Below are 16,958 nucleotides of genomic sequence, written 5' to 3'. Positions count from 1 at the left end.
CATTTCTAGTTTGGGGAGACTGTAAACTCAATGGGAATGAGCAGTGTGATGGACAGACCCAGGGGGCCACACTAAGAGAACTGTAGTGTCCAGCTAGGTGGCACCATGGTGCACAGAGGACCGGGCCTGGGGTCAGGAAGACCTGAGTTCAAATCGGGCCTTGGACACTTACTATATGACCCTGGGCAAGTCAGCTTCCTCATCTGTAAAATGAGCCGGAGAAGGAAAAGGTAAAGCCCTCCGTTACCTCTGCCAAGAAAACCCCAAATGGAGTCATGGAGAGTTGGACATGACTGAAACAACAAAGAGCATCCAGGAATAAGGAGGTGCCTATCCTGCTACACTCAGCCGGCTGTCAGCTCCCACTCAGACCACTTTGTTCAGTCCAGGGCATCAGTTTGGAAAGGACAATGAGAATCGAGAGAGGGTCCAAAGGAGGATGACTGGAAGGGTGAATGCCCCCTATTCTGTGCCGTAAGGACTGGTTAAAGACCCCAGGGGACCACAACGGCTATCTTCAACTACTTGGAAGTGCAGACACTTGAACAAAAGGGCTTAGCTTTGTTTCTCTTTGACCCCACAGAACAGGACCAGGAGAAAGGTCATCAGTCACAAGAAGTAACTTTAAGTCTGATGCCAGAGAGGAAAGCCTTCCTGACAATTAGAGCTAGGATGGGCTTCTCCTGAAGGGAGTGGGCTCCCCATCACTGGAGGTCCTGATGCAGACACAGGCTGACCACTGGTCTGGGGGCTGGGAGAGGGAATTCCTTCCCAGGTGGCGCTTGGCTTGGATGCCCCCAAGACCCCTTCCCACCAAGAGAGTCTATCAAGTCTGCATACAAGTAACAAATGGCTTCAGAAATAAGGGGGTGGAGATGATGCCCCCTCTGAAAGCAAGATTCCTCCTGCTCACATTCCAAACCAAGCTCGGCAGAGGGTCTTTATGCGGATTTTTCTTTTTCTCAGCAGACACAGAGAAAAGGAGCCACCTTATGCCATATGGCTATTACAGTGTTTTTCAAACAGAAATTTCATGTCATAAGTTCAAATTCTCAAGGTCGAACAGGTCGGAGAAGCTGACGTAAGGGGTTTAAAAAGGGCCAGCTATTTTACTGACTCGGAAACGTGTGCTCTTTGCGAAAGGTAATCCATTTCATCATATGGTTTTTAAAATAACAAAACACACACACACTCCTGAATCGCACCCTCACCTCCCCCATTCCTGTGAAGTTCTTTAAAAAATCTCTCTTTTTTTAGCTTCTACTTTAGATGCAATAAGAGAATAATATTTTGCTTCTCCAAACTTACTTGACTATTTGCTATATGGCCAAGAATAGGCATTTAAACACTCTGAATGCTTGTCATGATCCGATTTAAGACGGGGCAGACTAGAATGTTGGACTTGGAAACAGGAGATGGAGGGTCAAGTCTCGATTCCCTCACTTATTGGCTGTGTGACTTAAGGCATCTGAGACTCGGTTTTATCATCTGTATGATGGGGATACTAATAAGTATATTACGTTCCTCCTAGGGTCAACTGAAAGAAAACCTTTCCTAGACAGCGAAGTGCTATAAAGATTATGAACTGTTTACAGAAATGTGTTATTCTCTGATATGAGAAAACCAGACGCAAAGCCGTCGGCCCAGCAAAAATGATTTTCCTTGTTAAGTTTAGCCATTCATTCTGCCCCATCACCACCAAGGAAGTATTTTTGTCACATTGGGCCATTTTTTTTTTTAATCAGCTAACTTTCTGCTTAAACAACCAATAGTCGATTGACAAAAAAAAAAACAAAAAAAACTTTTAAAAGAACCATTAGCTTGTTAATTCTTTACTAGAAGAATAGCAGCGAAAACCAGATTATTTTGCTGCTCTAAAGGGCCCTCTTTCTCTTTTATTGCTTTTCAAATCGGCGTTCTGAATAAAGCAATTGTCTGAAGTGGGTAAAAAGTGGAAGGAGGAGAAGGGAAAATGACCTTTGGAGCTTACACACCTTTTCTGCTCAGCAGAATACAGAGCCAAGAATGATGATAGCCCCTCAGGACTCCCAGCACTAGGATTTGTCAGCAATGTCCAGAGGAGGGGGTGAAAGGCCACGTGCATGCTGGGCTGTCCAGACAGGCCTCAGGGGGAAGTCTTTGGCAAAATGGAAGCATCGTGGACACCACTGGAGCTTTTTTCTCTCACTGCTCCAAATCCTCTCAATATCCTGTCTGACGGATTCCCAGATGGGGTTTAAGATCCAAACTGCAAGTCATAGCAGGTTTAAAGAGATCTTCGGATCTGGAAAGGACTCACAGGCCGCTCATTCTCAGGGTGCCAATGGTTTCCTCACTTGTAAAATGAATGGGCTGGAAGTCAAGCATCTGAATCTATGATCCTCTGACATCCCCCAAACGCCACCACCTGAAACAGCCAGGGCTCGTGGTTCATTGGAATACTGTTGTTCCTGAGACAGAAAAAGTACTATGTGGACCCACTGAAAGAGTCCCTGACCAGGGATGCAGAAGATACGTTGATTTATTTTCCATAAGCTTTCCTGAGACTCCAGACTCCAGCTCAGGGTGGCATTTCTATAATTACTATGATCACATAATAAGGAAATGTTTCTTAGTTTTCGGTGTCTTATGGGAAAGCTTCTGGGGAGGGAAAAGAGCATTTTTTTATATTAAGATGAGTAAAACTGAACCTTTATCCTATTTCTTCCGACAGTATAATGTGGCTTAAATTATACAGTACCCTTTTGGCTTTTTAATCAGATTAATTTCGAGGAATTTCTTTTTCCTATTGAAGTAGAATCTGCTCCCTGTCTCCTCCTCCTCCCTGCCATCCCCCAGTCCTACAGTCCCACCTGACCATGTCTGAGCACTCTGACCCTGCCATCAACACAGGAAAGGGGCATCTGCTTTTGTCGACATAGAACACCACCTATCCCATATTCACACACACAGGCACATCCACCTTCCCTTTCAATCTACGGATCGTCAAATGGAGCCAAGCAAGAATACTTGGCTTGGCACATGGCCTAAAAGTTCTAAATTTACGGAGTCTATTTTTATTTCCTTCTCAGATTGGATTAGTTACCAAGCAACAGCCACATTTATCTCTATTTGCTAATACTTACACTTTAATAGACGCAGCCAATCTACCTGACCGGAGCCTAGCAGGAAGGGAAGGAGATATGGAGCTGAGGCCCATCTCCTGCTGGTCAGTTGCTCTTTCGGGCCAGCCAGCTGCCTCTGCTTACTTCATAATAACTGCCAAGTAAGGGTTCTTCATTTCTTAATTTTTACACTCAGGTGAGAAGAAATCATAGAACCCAGAGAGAACTCAGAGGTCACCAGCTAAGCAATTCCTCCCTGACTCAACTACATAGACTCAAGAATGAGATCTTGGAGGGATACTCTTGGGGAGTCATCTAGTCTAATCCCCTCATTTGATGGAGGAGGGAACCAAAGCCTAGAGAGGGGAGCCAAGTTGCCCAGTCAGGAGTCAGGCTCAGATCTCTAACTCCAAATCTGGTCCATTCTCCTTTCCCTGAAATCAAGGTGCGGGCCATTATCTCAAGCAAGTGGTCATCCCATCTCCATCTGGAACAGGGGTGAGGGATGAAAGAGGCGATAAACTTTGAATTCTTTACCAAAAGAAGATTTTGTCGGCTTGGATTCCCACAATCCCCTCCCCCATCCCCGCCCAAATTCACTTCATTTCGTGGGACTAGAAGCTTCCATTTATGACTTCATAAATGTCTCATCACAAACACCGTGTTTCCATTCCTCCATTTCTATTGTTTTCTGACCCAGAAGAAAGCAACACTGGTGTACATTAAACAATGAACCTTAAAGTCGCCCTATGAAAATATTTGTCTTGCTCAAGACAGGAAGGGCTAAATTAGATCTAAAACTATGTATCAGGGTTAATCTTCCTGTGACAAACTGCAGAGGGGGAGGAAAAAAAAACACTTCACATGAGACACACGGAAAAATGTGGAAATTTCAAAATGAGCTAAATACACACACACACACACACACACACACACACGCGCGAAGACCAGACCTCATGGCTGAATACTTTAGAGGGGCCGTGGGCACACAAAGAGCTTCCTCTCTGCCCATCTCTCTGTGTCTGTTAGGAATCCCTAGGAGATATTTTCAGAGGGCTGCACCCCCAGTGATTTCCCTCTGTAAGAGGGTATGCAAACAACTGGCACAAATTACAGAAAATATACATCCAGGTGACAGTATTTCTGGGGGGGGGGGAAACAGCTATTCTTTCACTTGAATGTACTAACTATGACTGTGGGCGAGCCTCAGTCTCCCCCTCTCTAAAATGGGAATAACGGCAGGGCCTTCATCTTAAGGTTACTGTGAAACTCCGTTAAGATAATGGGTGTAAAGTGCTTTGCAAACTTCAGATTTTGTATTTGTTAATGACGATGATGAGTGTTGGGTGTCTATGTAAAATATAGACCAAAATGGTCGCTATTTTCCAGAATGGTACAGGAACTGCCGTCCTGTCACTTTTTAAGACCAAGTACTACTGGCAGAGATTGACTGTTTCCCATTTTACAGATGAAGAAAACTGAGGCAGAGAGGCTGGCGACCCAGGACACCTAGCCACTCCATGTCAGGGCCAAAGCTAGACGAGAGCCACAGGTAGGTCTTCCGATTCCATCCCAGCCCTCTCTGCTAAAATGCGGATAAAGAGCAGCACAAATCAGTGGCTGCTTCTGAGGATGATGGCCACACGGGTGACCACATCCATTCATCTGCAACACTGCCCCAGTATTACAGCCTCTGTCCGATTGTTTCTTTGGTGACAGTGGCCCTTCGGAAATCTGATTTTCATTTAGAACAAGCGTATTTGCCCGGGTTCTGAAGATACCCTGGCTGCAGTTCTAGAACAAAGGAGGCTTTCTGTCTAGGGACAGACTCTCATAAACCTTCGTTCTTGGTTTTACACAAAGCCAGAATGCCCTCCTAGCTCTAAGGGGCCTTTTTCCATCTGTTATTCCAAGTACCTTAAATGGGATTATCACCACTTCCAATTTCAAAACCAAGGTATTGAAGGCAGAAAACTTGTAAGCCATTTAGTAGGTGTGAAACAATAAATTCACTAACCCAGGAACAAGAGTCTGAAGTATTAACACAGAGTATTCAAATTTCTAGAGACTATTCTTTCACTAGGAAATGAAATACATAAGCCAAGACCCACAGTGGATGGTCAAATCTGCTATCACCAAACAGCCTCTGCCAGCATCCTAACAGTCAGATACAGAATGCTAGTCAGAAACGGCTTATTCCAGCATTTCCTCTGCTGGTAGGGCTCCTGAGGGAGGTGGAAGGGTCAGGTCTAAGCCCTGAAGAATGTAATATCCTTAAAAAAAATCCCCATGAAGTGAGAAAGAAATCAGGTGCCAACCGACATTTTTCTGACTGGAAAACCCTTGGCTGAGATGTGCCATGTTCCTGTCACCTCAGATACCATGGTCCAGGGACACTCTCCCCCTGCCATCTCCAACATGCCCCAAAGGCCACACTGGATTCTAAACCACCAGACACATGTGCCACCATGGCATGGCGGGTCGGGAGGACGGTACTTGGGCAGGGAAAAGATCATGGCACTGAGTCCCTACAGCTACAGGAACATCCACAGCACAGCAGGTGTTTAAAGATGAACTGGCATTCAGTGCATCTAACTCTCAGGGGAGCAGGATGACTCTCTTCTCTACCCTGGGTTTATAAATCAAAAGGTCCTGGGAGAGAGCAGAAGGGCAAAGCTGCCCACACATATCATTTCCTCTCCCTCATCCCGGGAAAGGAAGCTTCGAAATGGGAAGAAAATGATTGTATGTGTGTATGTGTGTGTGTGTGTGTGTGTGAGTATGTGCGTGCATGCGTGTGTGTTTTAGAGGGGAATCCTAGTTCTCTTGTTTAAAAAAATGTGATTTAGGCTCATAGGATTCCGAGCCAGAAGGGACCTGTGGTTGTGGACACTTGGCTATTTTCTGCATTGGTAGGAGCTTGAAGGAACATTCCACTCCTTGTCAGATGTGGGCCTTTGGACACTTCTCTTTTACCCTCCTGGGGCTTTGCTGTGTCATCCATAACAAAGAAAGGGTTAGACTAGACAAACTCTAAGCTTCCTTCTGTCTCTGAATTGCCAAACTCAGACCAGTATCTACTTGCCAGCTCTACAGTGAGAATTTGAACCCAGGTCCTCTGGATCCAAACCCAGTATTCTTTCCATCATACCACCCTAGATCTATGCATTTGAAACAATGTGCTAAATAAGAATAACCATAATGATTTTTATGAAAGCACATTTATAGAGTACTTTAAGGCTTGCAAAGTGCTTTCCGTGGATTATCTCGCTGATAACATACGTGAAGGACAATTTCAAAATGTTCTTTTCATTAGCTATTAAATTTGAATTTGGAAGAAAAAACTATGATCACAACTGGTCAAGAATTATTCTTTCTAATTTGGATCTAGCAAAGCCCCCAGAAAATAGATGTCCTTCCCCTCCATCCCCAGCTATCTTTGACTAAGTATTTGCTAGGAAATCTTTTATTTGACAACAGCTTTTTAAAACAGCATTTTAAGGTTTGCAGAGCTCTTTATAAATATTGTCTCATTTAATCCCCACAACAGCCCTGGGAGGTGGTGTTGTTTAGTTGTTTTCAGTTGCGTCTGAATCTTTGTGACCCCTTTCTGAGTTTTCTTGGCAAAGATACTGGAGTGGCTTGCTATTTCCTTCTCCAGCTCATTTTACAGGTGAGGAACTGCACAGCCGGCAGTTAAGTGACTTGCCCAGGGTCACACAGCTAGTAAGTGTCTAAGGCAGGATCTGATCTCAAGTCTTCCTTACTCTTAGAGCGCTGTCCATGGTTCTAGCTAGCTGCCTCTAAAAGCCATGTAGTCCTTTACAACTCTTCAAAATGAGGTTAGGCTCTATGTGGAGTGAGCGGGGCTGGAGGTTTCTGAAAACTAAACAATCTTTCTTCCTAGCTAATATCATGGAGCCAAGGTTTCAGAGCACAAGCACAGCCAGATCACCAGCGACCGACAACCAGCAATGGGGAAGGAGGGAGGACTCCAGGAGATGGAAGGTAGGAGAGGAGGACAGCAGCAGCCCCCCAAAAAGGAGGCGAGGAAGCTGCTGCCTCCGAAAGATCTCAGGGCAGTCACATGAGATCAGCATCACATGACTTAATTACTCAAGTGGAAGGAGAAATGAAGCTTTTGATTAGGACCTGCAAATAAAAAAGGAGGCAGCGTCAGGGAGGCTTTATTTAATCTCTCTGTGTGCCTCTTCCCCTTCGCTGGCAGTCCTTAACTAACAGACAATTAGGGAAATGCTCCCAGTAACAGTAACTGTCCGGGCTGGTGCCAAATCCAGGATATTTACAGCGCCCGGGAGGCCGCCCTCCCTCCCTCTTCTGATTGGCTCAGGATCAACACTAACCTCGAAAACATGCTTCACATTTCCAATGTGGATTCTCTGTATTTTGTGACAGCTGATTTTTTTGCCTCTTCCAATTAAGCATTATTGCTATAAGATTCCCCCAAATGCATTATTCATTGAGTATTAATCCCCTTAAAATTGGTCTTGGTGGGTAAAACTTTGCTTTACAAAGATCTTCATGTGTTTAATAAAAAAAAAAAACTGATTGTGAGTTTTCGTGATAGGAAGGCCAAGGCCTAAAGAGAAAGTGGCCAGGGCCCCTGGCCACCCAGAGGCCAGCCAGCCTCAATTCCACTCAGTTAAAAAAAAAAACCCGCAAACCTATTCTTGGCTGAGTTAAATGAAGGCACCCTCTTTAAAAATGGAAGAGTTAATCCTCAGGAAATAAGATGTTAAATCTTCTGAGGGAGAATTAAATATTTTAGAAGAGTAAAAATGGAAATTGCTATTTTAAAATTTTTTAAAAAGTAAAGAAGTACAGTAAAAAATAGACTACCTTCTACTTGATGTGGTGAACCCCCCAATCCCGCTTTGGTGGGGATGGAATGCAATTCATTTCAACAAGCCTCTATTAATCCACGAAGAGACAGGGCAGGGCCTGGTGCTAAGGACAAAGATGAACCGATCCCTGCCCTGAAGGAGGCTCCAGTCTAGGAGAGGGGTGTCAAACCTTTTCTGTGTTATGGACCTCCTGCCTCCCACCTTTAGGGGGCTGGGGAAGCCTAATACTACGGGAGGTTTGTTGCCCACACTAGATTTCAGTTAGAGATTGCCCTCCTTGGGCAGCTTATTAATGCCTTTCTTATACACGGTGCCCAAAACTAAACATAATGCCCTAGATAAGGTCTGACGAGGGCAGAATATGATGGGGCTCTCATTCCTCCCTATTACTGGAAGCTATGCCCTTCCTCATGCAACCCAAGACTACATTAGCTGGCTGTCATATGGGTGACTGCTTAAAACTTGTAGTATATGGATCTTTTTCAGAACTGCTATCTAGGTGCAGCTTCTTAAACTTTTTCCACTTGTAACCCCTTCAGTGCTTGGTTGCGACCCACAGTTTAATAAATGCTGAATGCTACCCCCATCTTGTATTTGTAAAGTTGATTATTTGTACCCAAGTGTAAGAGACTTTACATTTATCCCAAAGGAATTTTATCTTGCTAGTTTCAGACCAATGCTCTGTTCTGTTAAGATCTCTTTGAATCTTGAATCTGCCAACCAGTGTCCTAGCTATCCCTCCCAGCACTGCTTGACCCAAAGATTTGATGACCATGTTATCTGAGCCTTTATCCAAGTCATGGAGAAAAACATTAATGAGCACACTTGAATAAGAATCATAGCAGGGGTGGGGAGCTGGGGAGAGAGAGAGGGAGGGAAGAAGGGAGGGAGAGAGACAGAGAGAGATTAAGGGGGAGAGGAAGGGAGGGTGATTGAGGGGTACAGGAAGAGAAAGGAAAAGGGAGAGATGGGTTGGGGGGAAGGAGAGTCAGAGGTGAGGGGCAGGATGAGAATGAAGAGAGACTGTATACTCTAACTCCCTCACTTTATAAATGGGGAAATCGAGGGAAGTCAAGTGACTGGTAGTAAGACAAAGGCAGGCAAGCACTAGCCAGGCAGTATGTGGCAAAGCCAGATCTCTGACTCACCCTACACCACTGTAGGCTGCCCACTGCCAGCCTGGCAAGCCACAAAGCAAACACTGCTGTCCTACTGGACAGGTTTCCTCAGTTTCCTCATCTGTAAAAACAGAGGGCTGGGCGACATGCCCTCTAAGGTGCCTTCCAGCTCTGGATCTAGGGTTCTACGCACACTAATGCCACTCGTTTTGAAAGAATGGTAGGGATTGCTCTGATAACCCTTTATGTGATCTTAATAAAATAAAAATTCCTACTTTTATAGCACATTAAGGTTTGCAAAACACTTAGAAAAAACTCTGTGAGCTAGACGGTGTAGATAACATTATCCCAATCTTGCCAAAGGAGAAACTGAGGCTCAGAAGGCTGTGACTTTTACAGGGCTGCTCGATCTAAGACGCAGGCTCGCAGGCTTGGAGATGGTACAGACCACAGAGATCACTGACTCTAGCTCCTTCATGTCAAAGATGGGAAAACTGAGGGTCAGGAAAGCCAAGTCATCTACTTGGGGTCATACAAGCTAGGAAGTGTCGGCGCCAGGATCCGGGACGATGGGCTGAAAGCTACATAGGACTTCGGATCATTTGGCCCGACCCCATCACTTGACAGATGATGATGTGACTTACCCACAGGTGCCTAGCAGAAAGGGTTAGGGCCAGGATTCAAACCCAGGTTACCGAATGCCAGCTCCAGCACACTTCCCACTGTCCTGCCTCAGCCCAAAGGAAAGAAACGGCTTCGGGGAGAGAGACGGGGCTGAATGTTGTCTCAAGTGACCCCCTTCCCTAAAAACCTTTCAAGATGCACATGCAATTAAACCGAACGCTTTCCAGCGTTTGAACGTGAAGGTTACAGAGAGAATGAGCTTTTGTTTGTGGACAAGGAAACCCGGGCGGGTAATTGTACAAATGCCCATAATCGTGTTTGCTTTCATGCACTTTCACAAGCCAATTTCCGGCTCCGTCCTTCAGTGCCTCTTCCTTGGAGCGCTCTTGGCTGGAGACGGCAAGACCAGCTCCTGGCAGAAATGGGCTTTTGTTCAAAAGAGGCCAAGAATGAGGTTATCGTCACTGCTTTTGTCCAGCCACCCACTCATTCAACAAGCATTAGGAAGCACCTACTAGGTGCCAGGTGCTGGGCTGAGCTCACTGGCGCCACAAAGACAAAAACCAAAGTTTAAATATTGAACGGCATTTTCCTATAGGCTTTTACACATCCAGAGAGACCCAGGCTCACGAAGGGCACAACATGCTGGCAACGAATGGTCTGCCGATGCACACTGACCAGAGCAGGACTCTCACCCTGTCCTGGCTGCACCCCTCCTGGAGGGGTTCTTCACCTTCTTTGCCTCATGGACCCCTTGAGAAGTCTGGTGAAGCCTATTCCTCCCCCGCCCCCCATCTCTGACTCACTTTCTTATGTGCATAAAATAAATGCAGGTGAGTACAAAGGAGAACAATTACGTTGAAATACAGTTATCACAGGGCTGCTAAGTGGAGCAGTGAATAAAGCACTGGGCCTGGAGTCAGGAAGACCCAAGTTCAGATCTGGCCTCAGACACTTACTAGCTGTGTGACTTCACCCTGTTTGCCTCAATTTCCTCCTCTGTAAAATTGAGCTGGAGAAGGAAATGGCAAACCTAGTACCTCTGCCAAGAAAATCCCAAATGGGGTCATGGAGAGTTGGAAATGACTGAAAACGAATGTACAACAACAAAACAGTTATCACAATTAAAAAGAAACATGCCAGGTTAAGAATCTCACATGCTCTATAAGATTTTCATCTCCCACCCAGACAACCAATTTTCATGGCTCCTCTCAACCTCAGCTTCCTTGAAACAAGAGCTGGGCCATCTACTGCTCCAAATGGTCCAGTAACACCCCAAGGTCCTTGCTTGACTCCCAGCCAGAGGCACTCAACCACCCTCCGGGGTTAGGCCTCCTGGGGAGGTCAGGAATGCCTGTATCTGGAGATGATATAAGGGCATGTGCTGAGGGTTGGAAGAAGACTTCTCTCTTTCAGCTCTGAAACCAGGTACAAGCCTACACCTGCCTCTCTACATCTGCTGCCCACTGCTCCTGGTTGGGCCCTTTGGGACCAAGGAGCCCAAGTGGGACGTGAATACAGCTCTCTCTCCCCTTTATTTTCCATCCTGAATACTCCAGGATGTCATACCAGACTTTTGGCTTCTTCATTGCTTTTCTCAGACCAGAGAATTACTAGCTGCGTGACCCCGGGCAAACCACATAAACTCCTCTCGGGTTCCTCATCTGCAAGATTGGGATGACGACACCACCAATCTCAAATGAAGGCTAGGAAGTACCAAAGAGACTATATATATATAAAGCACTTTAAAAATAGGGAATATTGTTTTTTCCTTATTCTTCTCAACCTACGCTTGGTAGAGTTCAGACAGAAACAGTCCCTCGACAGGTGGCCCCAGAATCCTTGCTCTCGTCAGTCCCTTGGTAAATGGACGATGGCCCAGGTGGATTAAGCCAAAGCCTCTCATACTTCTTGGGTTTGTTATCATTGTTATTATCCTAAGAAAATGGGAGCGAGCAGGATTCTCTCGCTGCCTGGGCTCTTCTGTGAACATCTGCTGGGCATTTTCTCAAACTACGTTAATTATTCACAGAATTTCAGAGCTGGAGGGGACTTACAACCATCTTTTCTCAGATTCTTCCTCTCCTCATCCCTGCCTTTTGCAAGCCCTGGCTTCCTTTAAGACTCGGCAGGAAGACCGGCATCTGTGAGAGGCCCTTACTGGTCCCTGCAGCTGCTGGGCCCTTCTCCTTCAAGACTACCTTGCATCTACTCTTCATGAATCTTGTATGTTCCTAAGTAGTTACATGTTGTCTCCCCCCATTACAACAGAAGCTCCTTGAGGGTAGGGGCCCAGTGCTTAGCACACTCTAATCAATTAATAGATGCGATCGATTGCATTAACACACTCTTCCTCTGGACTCGACAATACAAATCAGGACAGGGGGAGGAGAGAGAGGCAAAGCTGGCAGCTGAAAAGACTGGCTATTCCATCTGCCCAGAGGGTGAATGCTGCACTTGGGGTAGTTATCGAGGGCAGGGAAGCCTGCGGGTAGCTCCAGCTCCCTAGGGCCTCCTAGTGCCTTCTTCCTGACAATTTGTGAAAGACATAGCGATACCAGTATCATGACACCCATGTTACAGATAAGCAAATGGAGTCTCAGAGGGCTAAAACAGCCTCTTCAGGTGTCAGAGCCTGAACTTCAACCTAGATCCCCTGACCCCAAGTCTGGTGCTCCTTCCCCATCAAGTGTCAGAAGAAGGCTTAAGAAGCACGGAGAAGTTGAATTCCCTCGCTCCAGAGGCGTCCTGTAGATTCAGTGATGGAAGGGCCCTTAAATACCCTGTGGTCCAATACCTCATTTTATGGATATGGAGATGAAGCCCAGAGGGGAAGAGATTCACCCTGGGTCACACAGGCAGGAAGGGCTGGAGGCCAGGACTCCAGCTTTTCTTCAGAGTGTGAAGAGTTTGGAGTAGAGGACCCTCCATCCTGAAGGTATCAGCTCCGTTTAAGAAGAACCAAAATGGCCTGGATGTCCCTATTCTGCAACCCTTCCCCAGCATGGCCACATGCCTTTCAGACATGGAAAAAATGGAAAGTCTTATTTTCAGCTAATTAGACAGCCTCTTGAGAACTGCTCCCTCTCTGTCTCTCCCTCCTCCCACCTCCATTCAGTTTTACCAGGTGAAGGTTGGCAAAGGAGGCCCATTTTCCTATAAAAATGTTATTAAGGATGGTGATGAAAACAGAATATAGGGTATTTAATTGTTAATGCCAAGATGAGTAAGGCTAATTTTAGGGTTCAGGGTAGGGAAAAATCTAGGTCATTAAAACACAGCAAAGGGGACCAAGGGAAGGGGAGGACAGGGCAAATACGTTTTCCTACTAAGAGGGGGCTCCATTTTCTGGTGCTCTACCGATCTATTTTCACCCTGCTCTTCGGTGCTAAAGGATAATTTACAATTTGCATTAAACATTTCACCTCCCAAGGTGGCTGTTTTTAAGTAAACAGGGCATGCCTATGGAGAAAATTTGCCCCCACTGGTCCTGAGCCTTATTAGTTGGAGAGGGTGGTTTTCTAACAATCCCCCATGCTGCTGCATAGCTGGAATGCCTTCCTTTTGGGGCCTCAATTGCTGCTGTGCGTGGGCTGGGAGGCTTTTCCAGGCCCGCTCTGGCACCTGTGAATGCTGCCACCAAGGAAGTGGCCGCCTCTCTGTGCACTTAGCTTCCTATTACCCCACCCTGCCCCACACTGCTCTCCTGGGCCTCTGAGGACACACTTGGCTTCCTTCACCAAGGGTCTAGAGCAGGCTCTCCAGCTTTCAGCTTTTATCAGTGACAACTGAGAGACCAGACATGGAAATATAACAGGTTGCGGGGTGGGGGAAGAAGACCAAAAACCCTACACACAAAATGAAAGAAGAATTAAAGAAGAAAGCTTGTTTTTTTTACAAGCATCTCTCCTGGTATGTGCCCCCAGATTGTTCCACGGTAATGTGCTGGCAGAGGCAGACAGCAAAGACTGGGAGACATCCTTAAATCAAAGCCCCAACACAAAGCCTAGGGGCTCCATGTGGCGGCATTTCAGTGTGAGCATTCCTGCTGTCTCTCATCTCCTCATCCCCCCCAATGGCCTCTTGGAGCACCCACTGAGCGGTAGAGATTAGCAGAACTCCTCAGATGGGAGGCACCGCCCCCGTACCCCGTATCCTGCCAATTATCCTTCAGCACGATTTGGGTCAGGCTTTGGGGAAAAACGGAAAAGGGGAGAAGTCTGGAGGGTTTGGGAATCCAGAATTTGGGGGATCTAGAAGTGTTCTATTGGCCTCCACCCTGGCAAACGGCTCCCTCCTCACCTGCTGAAGACTAGTACCAAAACATACCAGCGGGGTGGTAGGTGGTGAAAGTCAATGCTTGTTTGAGCCCTTGCATTGGTCCTAGAGTCGGGGGGTGGGGTGGGGAGAAGGAAGAAAGAAAGGAATGACAGGCTGGTCAAAGGTGCCTGTGGCTTGGTCCTAGGATCCAATTTCTAGAGCCAGTATAATAATAATAATAATAGTACAAATAATCCAATGCCCTCTGAGGTTCAGAGGATCACCGAGAAGAAAGGAAGAAACATCTATTAAGTGCCTACTTACTATGTGCTGGGCATTGTGCTAAGGACTCTCACCATTATTATCTCATGGGATCCTCACACTTCTGGAACATAAGTGCTATGCTTAGCCCTATTTTGCAACTGAAGCAGCAGAGGTTAAGTGACTTGTCCAGGGTCACACAGAAAGGGTCTGGTCATCCACTGGGCCACCTGGCTGCAAAGGACAGTAAATCTAGAAGTGACCTCAGAGGCCACCTCCAGTCTAATGCCTTTACTTTATCCATGGGGAAACTGAGGCCCACAGAGATTAAATGACATGGTCAAGGTCACACAGGTTAAGTAGCAGAGTCAGATTTAAATCTAGGACTTGAGATCCAAGTTCACCAGTGGCTCTGACCATTGTACTGAGATGCCTTCGGGTAGGGTGTGGGGGGCATTTAAAGTGCTATTTCAACACAGTCCCTGCTCCTTTCCAAGACTGACCCTCCATCTGGAAGGGAGGCTGGTATCAAGAAATGGAATGAAGGGTCCTCAGAGTTGGGTGTTAGGCTCAGCCCCTCTGACCTTGACCAATTTGAGGGCTTTGCCAAATGGCCTCTGGGATCCCTTCATCCCCAAGAGTCTGTAATCTCCCCCCACCAAGCCTCAGTTTTATCCTCTGCCAACTAGGGATGAGAAGACGCACAACTCACCTCCTTAGAGGGATGTCTGTCTATTATTGAGGGCTCTGAAAACGAGATCCATTATTATTAGCAGGGCCCTGAATTGCACTGCCCTCTGGGATGCAGCTACCCCAATGATCCACTTTCTCTGCAGAATCTTCCCTCCTGCCTATAGGCATGCACAGGTCTCACCTCTCCTAAAATCTCATGCTGAAACTAGGTTCTCCAGGGTCACCTCAATCACCAAATCCAGGGGCCCTTCCTTGGGATCAGAGAAGCAGAGCTGGACGGGGCCTCAGAGAGGGGCTAGTCCAACCTCAAGGGATTATTACTAGGTATACAACAAATATCTGTTGATTTGATTTGGGGATCTTTCCAGAGCTGAAAAGAGCAGTGGGTTTGGAGCCAGAAAGGAGTGGGTTCAAATCCTGTCTCTGACATTGTCTAGCTGTGTGATCCTAGACACACCCCCTGACCTCTGCATGCCTCAGACTTTTCTCATTTGTGAAGTGGGACACTATTACCTTTAGCGCCTACCTCATGGAGTTGTGAGGACCCTTTGCCCATCTACATGGATTCTAAAAATGCCATTTATACCTGAGATGCATTTTGGGGGACAGAGAGAAGGGGGGGGAGTGAGGGGGAGAGAGAGAGAGGAAGAAGAAAGAGGCAGAGAGGAGAAAAGGGAGGGGGAGGGAAGGAGGAAAGAAGGGAGAGGGAGAGAGGAAGGGGGAGGGGAGAGAGAGGGGGAGAGAGAGAGAGAGAGAGAGAGAGAGAGAGCGAGAGAGAGCAGGAAAACACAGGGGTTGAGAAAGACAGAAGGACAGAAAGCCAGATTGAGAGAGACCAAGATACACAGAAAGAGGGACAGGGAGACAGAGAGACAAAGAGAACGAGAATGCCAACGTTACAACAACTGGAATGAATCAAGACCTGTTTGGATTTCTGGAATGCCCCATTGGCTTTGACCAGACTGAAAGATGGCAGACTAACCATCCATGAGCATTCATGGTTAACTGTGGAAGTCTTCCCACCCTCTGACAGGGTTCATTTCATAAGCTAGGAGGCAGAAAGTAAGGAGCTCTCTCACAGAGCCCTTACTGCCTCCCCACAACTCAAACTTGGTTAGTAGTATGTGGCAGCTAAAATCTTCGTGCTAAGAAATGACATTGGGTGTACGTTGCCGTGACCCAGTAAAAGGCAGGGCTTCTCAGGCATGATGTGAAGTCTGGGGAGGAGGGGCTATCAGCAGGATAGGTACTGGGATGTGGGTGGGGGAGGAGGAAGGACTCCTTCCCTTAGGTACTGACTGTACAGAAAGGCAGCCAGATGTCCTGATTTGCCTATGCTCTCCCTGCCCCCTGTCTAGGACCCAGCAGCACTGGACAGTTCAAGACCTGCAGTCTTTGTACACAGATAATGGCTCCTGGGAAATCCATCAAAGAAAGGCCGGCCTCCTGAGCTTGTGGCACAGCTCAGGACAGCCCTGGGGCAGGTAGCACGGATCAGATCAAAGGGCATGGAGACAGAGTCACAAAAGTGTGCCCTTGGGATCCTTGCCCTCTCACTCCATCCATCCAGCTGGAAATGGTTTCTTTGATATGGCTCTTTTTGGAATGAAGTGTTTTCAATCTATTACCTGCTGTGTCGAGCCACTCAGTGCTCACGGACATTACATGTAGAGTTGTAGGGGCTGTGTCCTGAGGGAGAACAGTGCTGACTGCCCGAGATCCCACATCTCTAACATGGAGCTGGGAGCTTTCCCTTGTTAAGCTAATGGGATAAATGAAGACTGGCTAACACTGCAGTGGCCTGGTTTGGAATCCTAGGCCGGGCCTCAGTTTCTGTATTTGTAAAATAAGAGGGTAAGATTATATGAGATTCGGTTCCTTGAAGCTCTAAATCTCTGATGATCCTTCCCCCAAACTCTCCTGTCTTAAGCTATCTGACAGTAGAGGGTTTTAACCGGGGGAGTGTCAAATTCAAAACATTTTAATAATTATATTTCAATATAATAGTTATTTTGGGGGATAATCCTATGCAT

Source organism: Trichosurus vulpecula, chromosome 5, assembly GCF_011100635.1.
Source record: "Trichosurus vulpecula isolate mTriVul1 chromosome 5, mTriVul1.pri, whole genome shotgun sequence".
In the NCBI taxonomy this organism is placed as follows: Eukaryota; Metazoa; Chordata; class Mammalia; order Diprotodontia; family Phalangeridae; genus Trichosurus; species Trichosurus vulpecula.
This window is presented reverse-complemented; position numbering follows the sequence as displayed.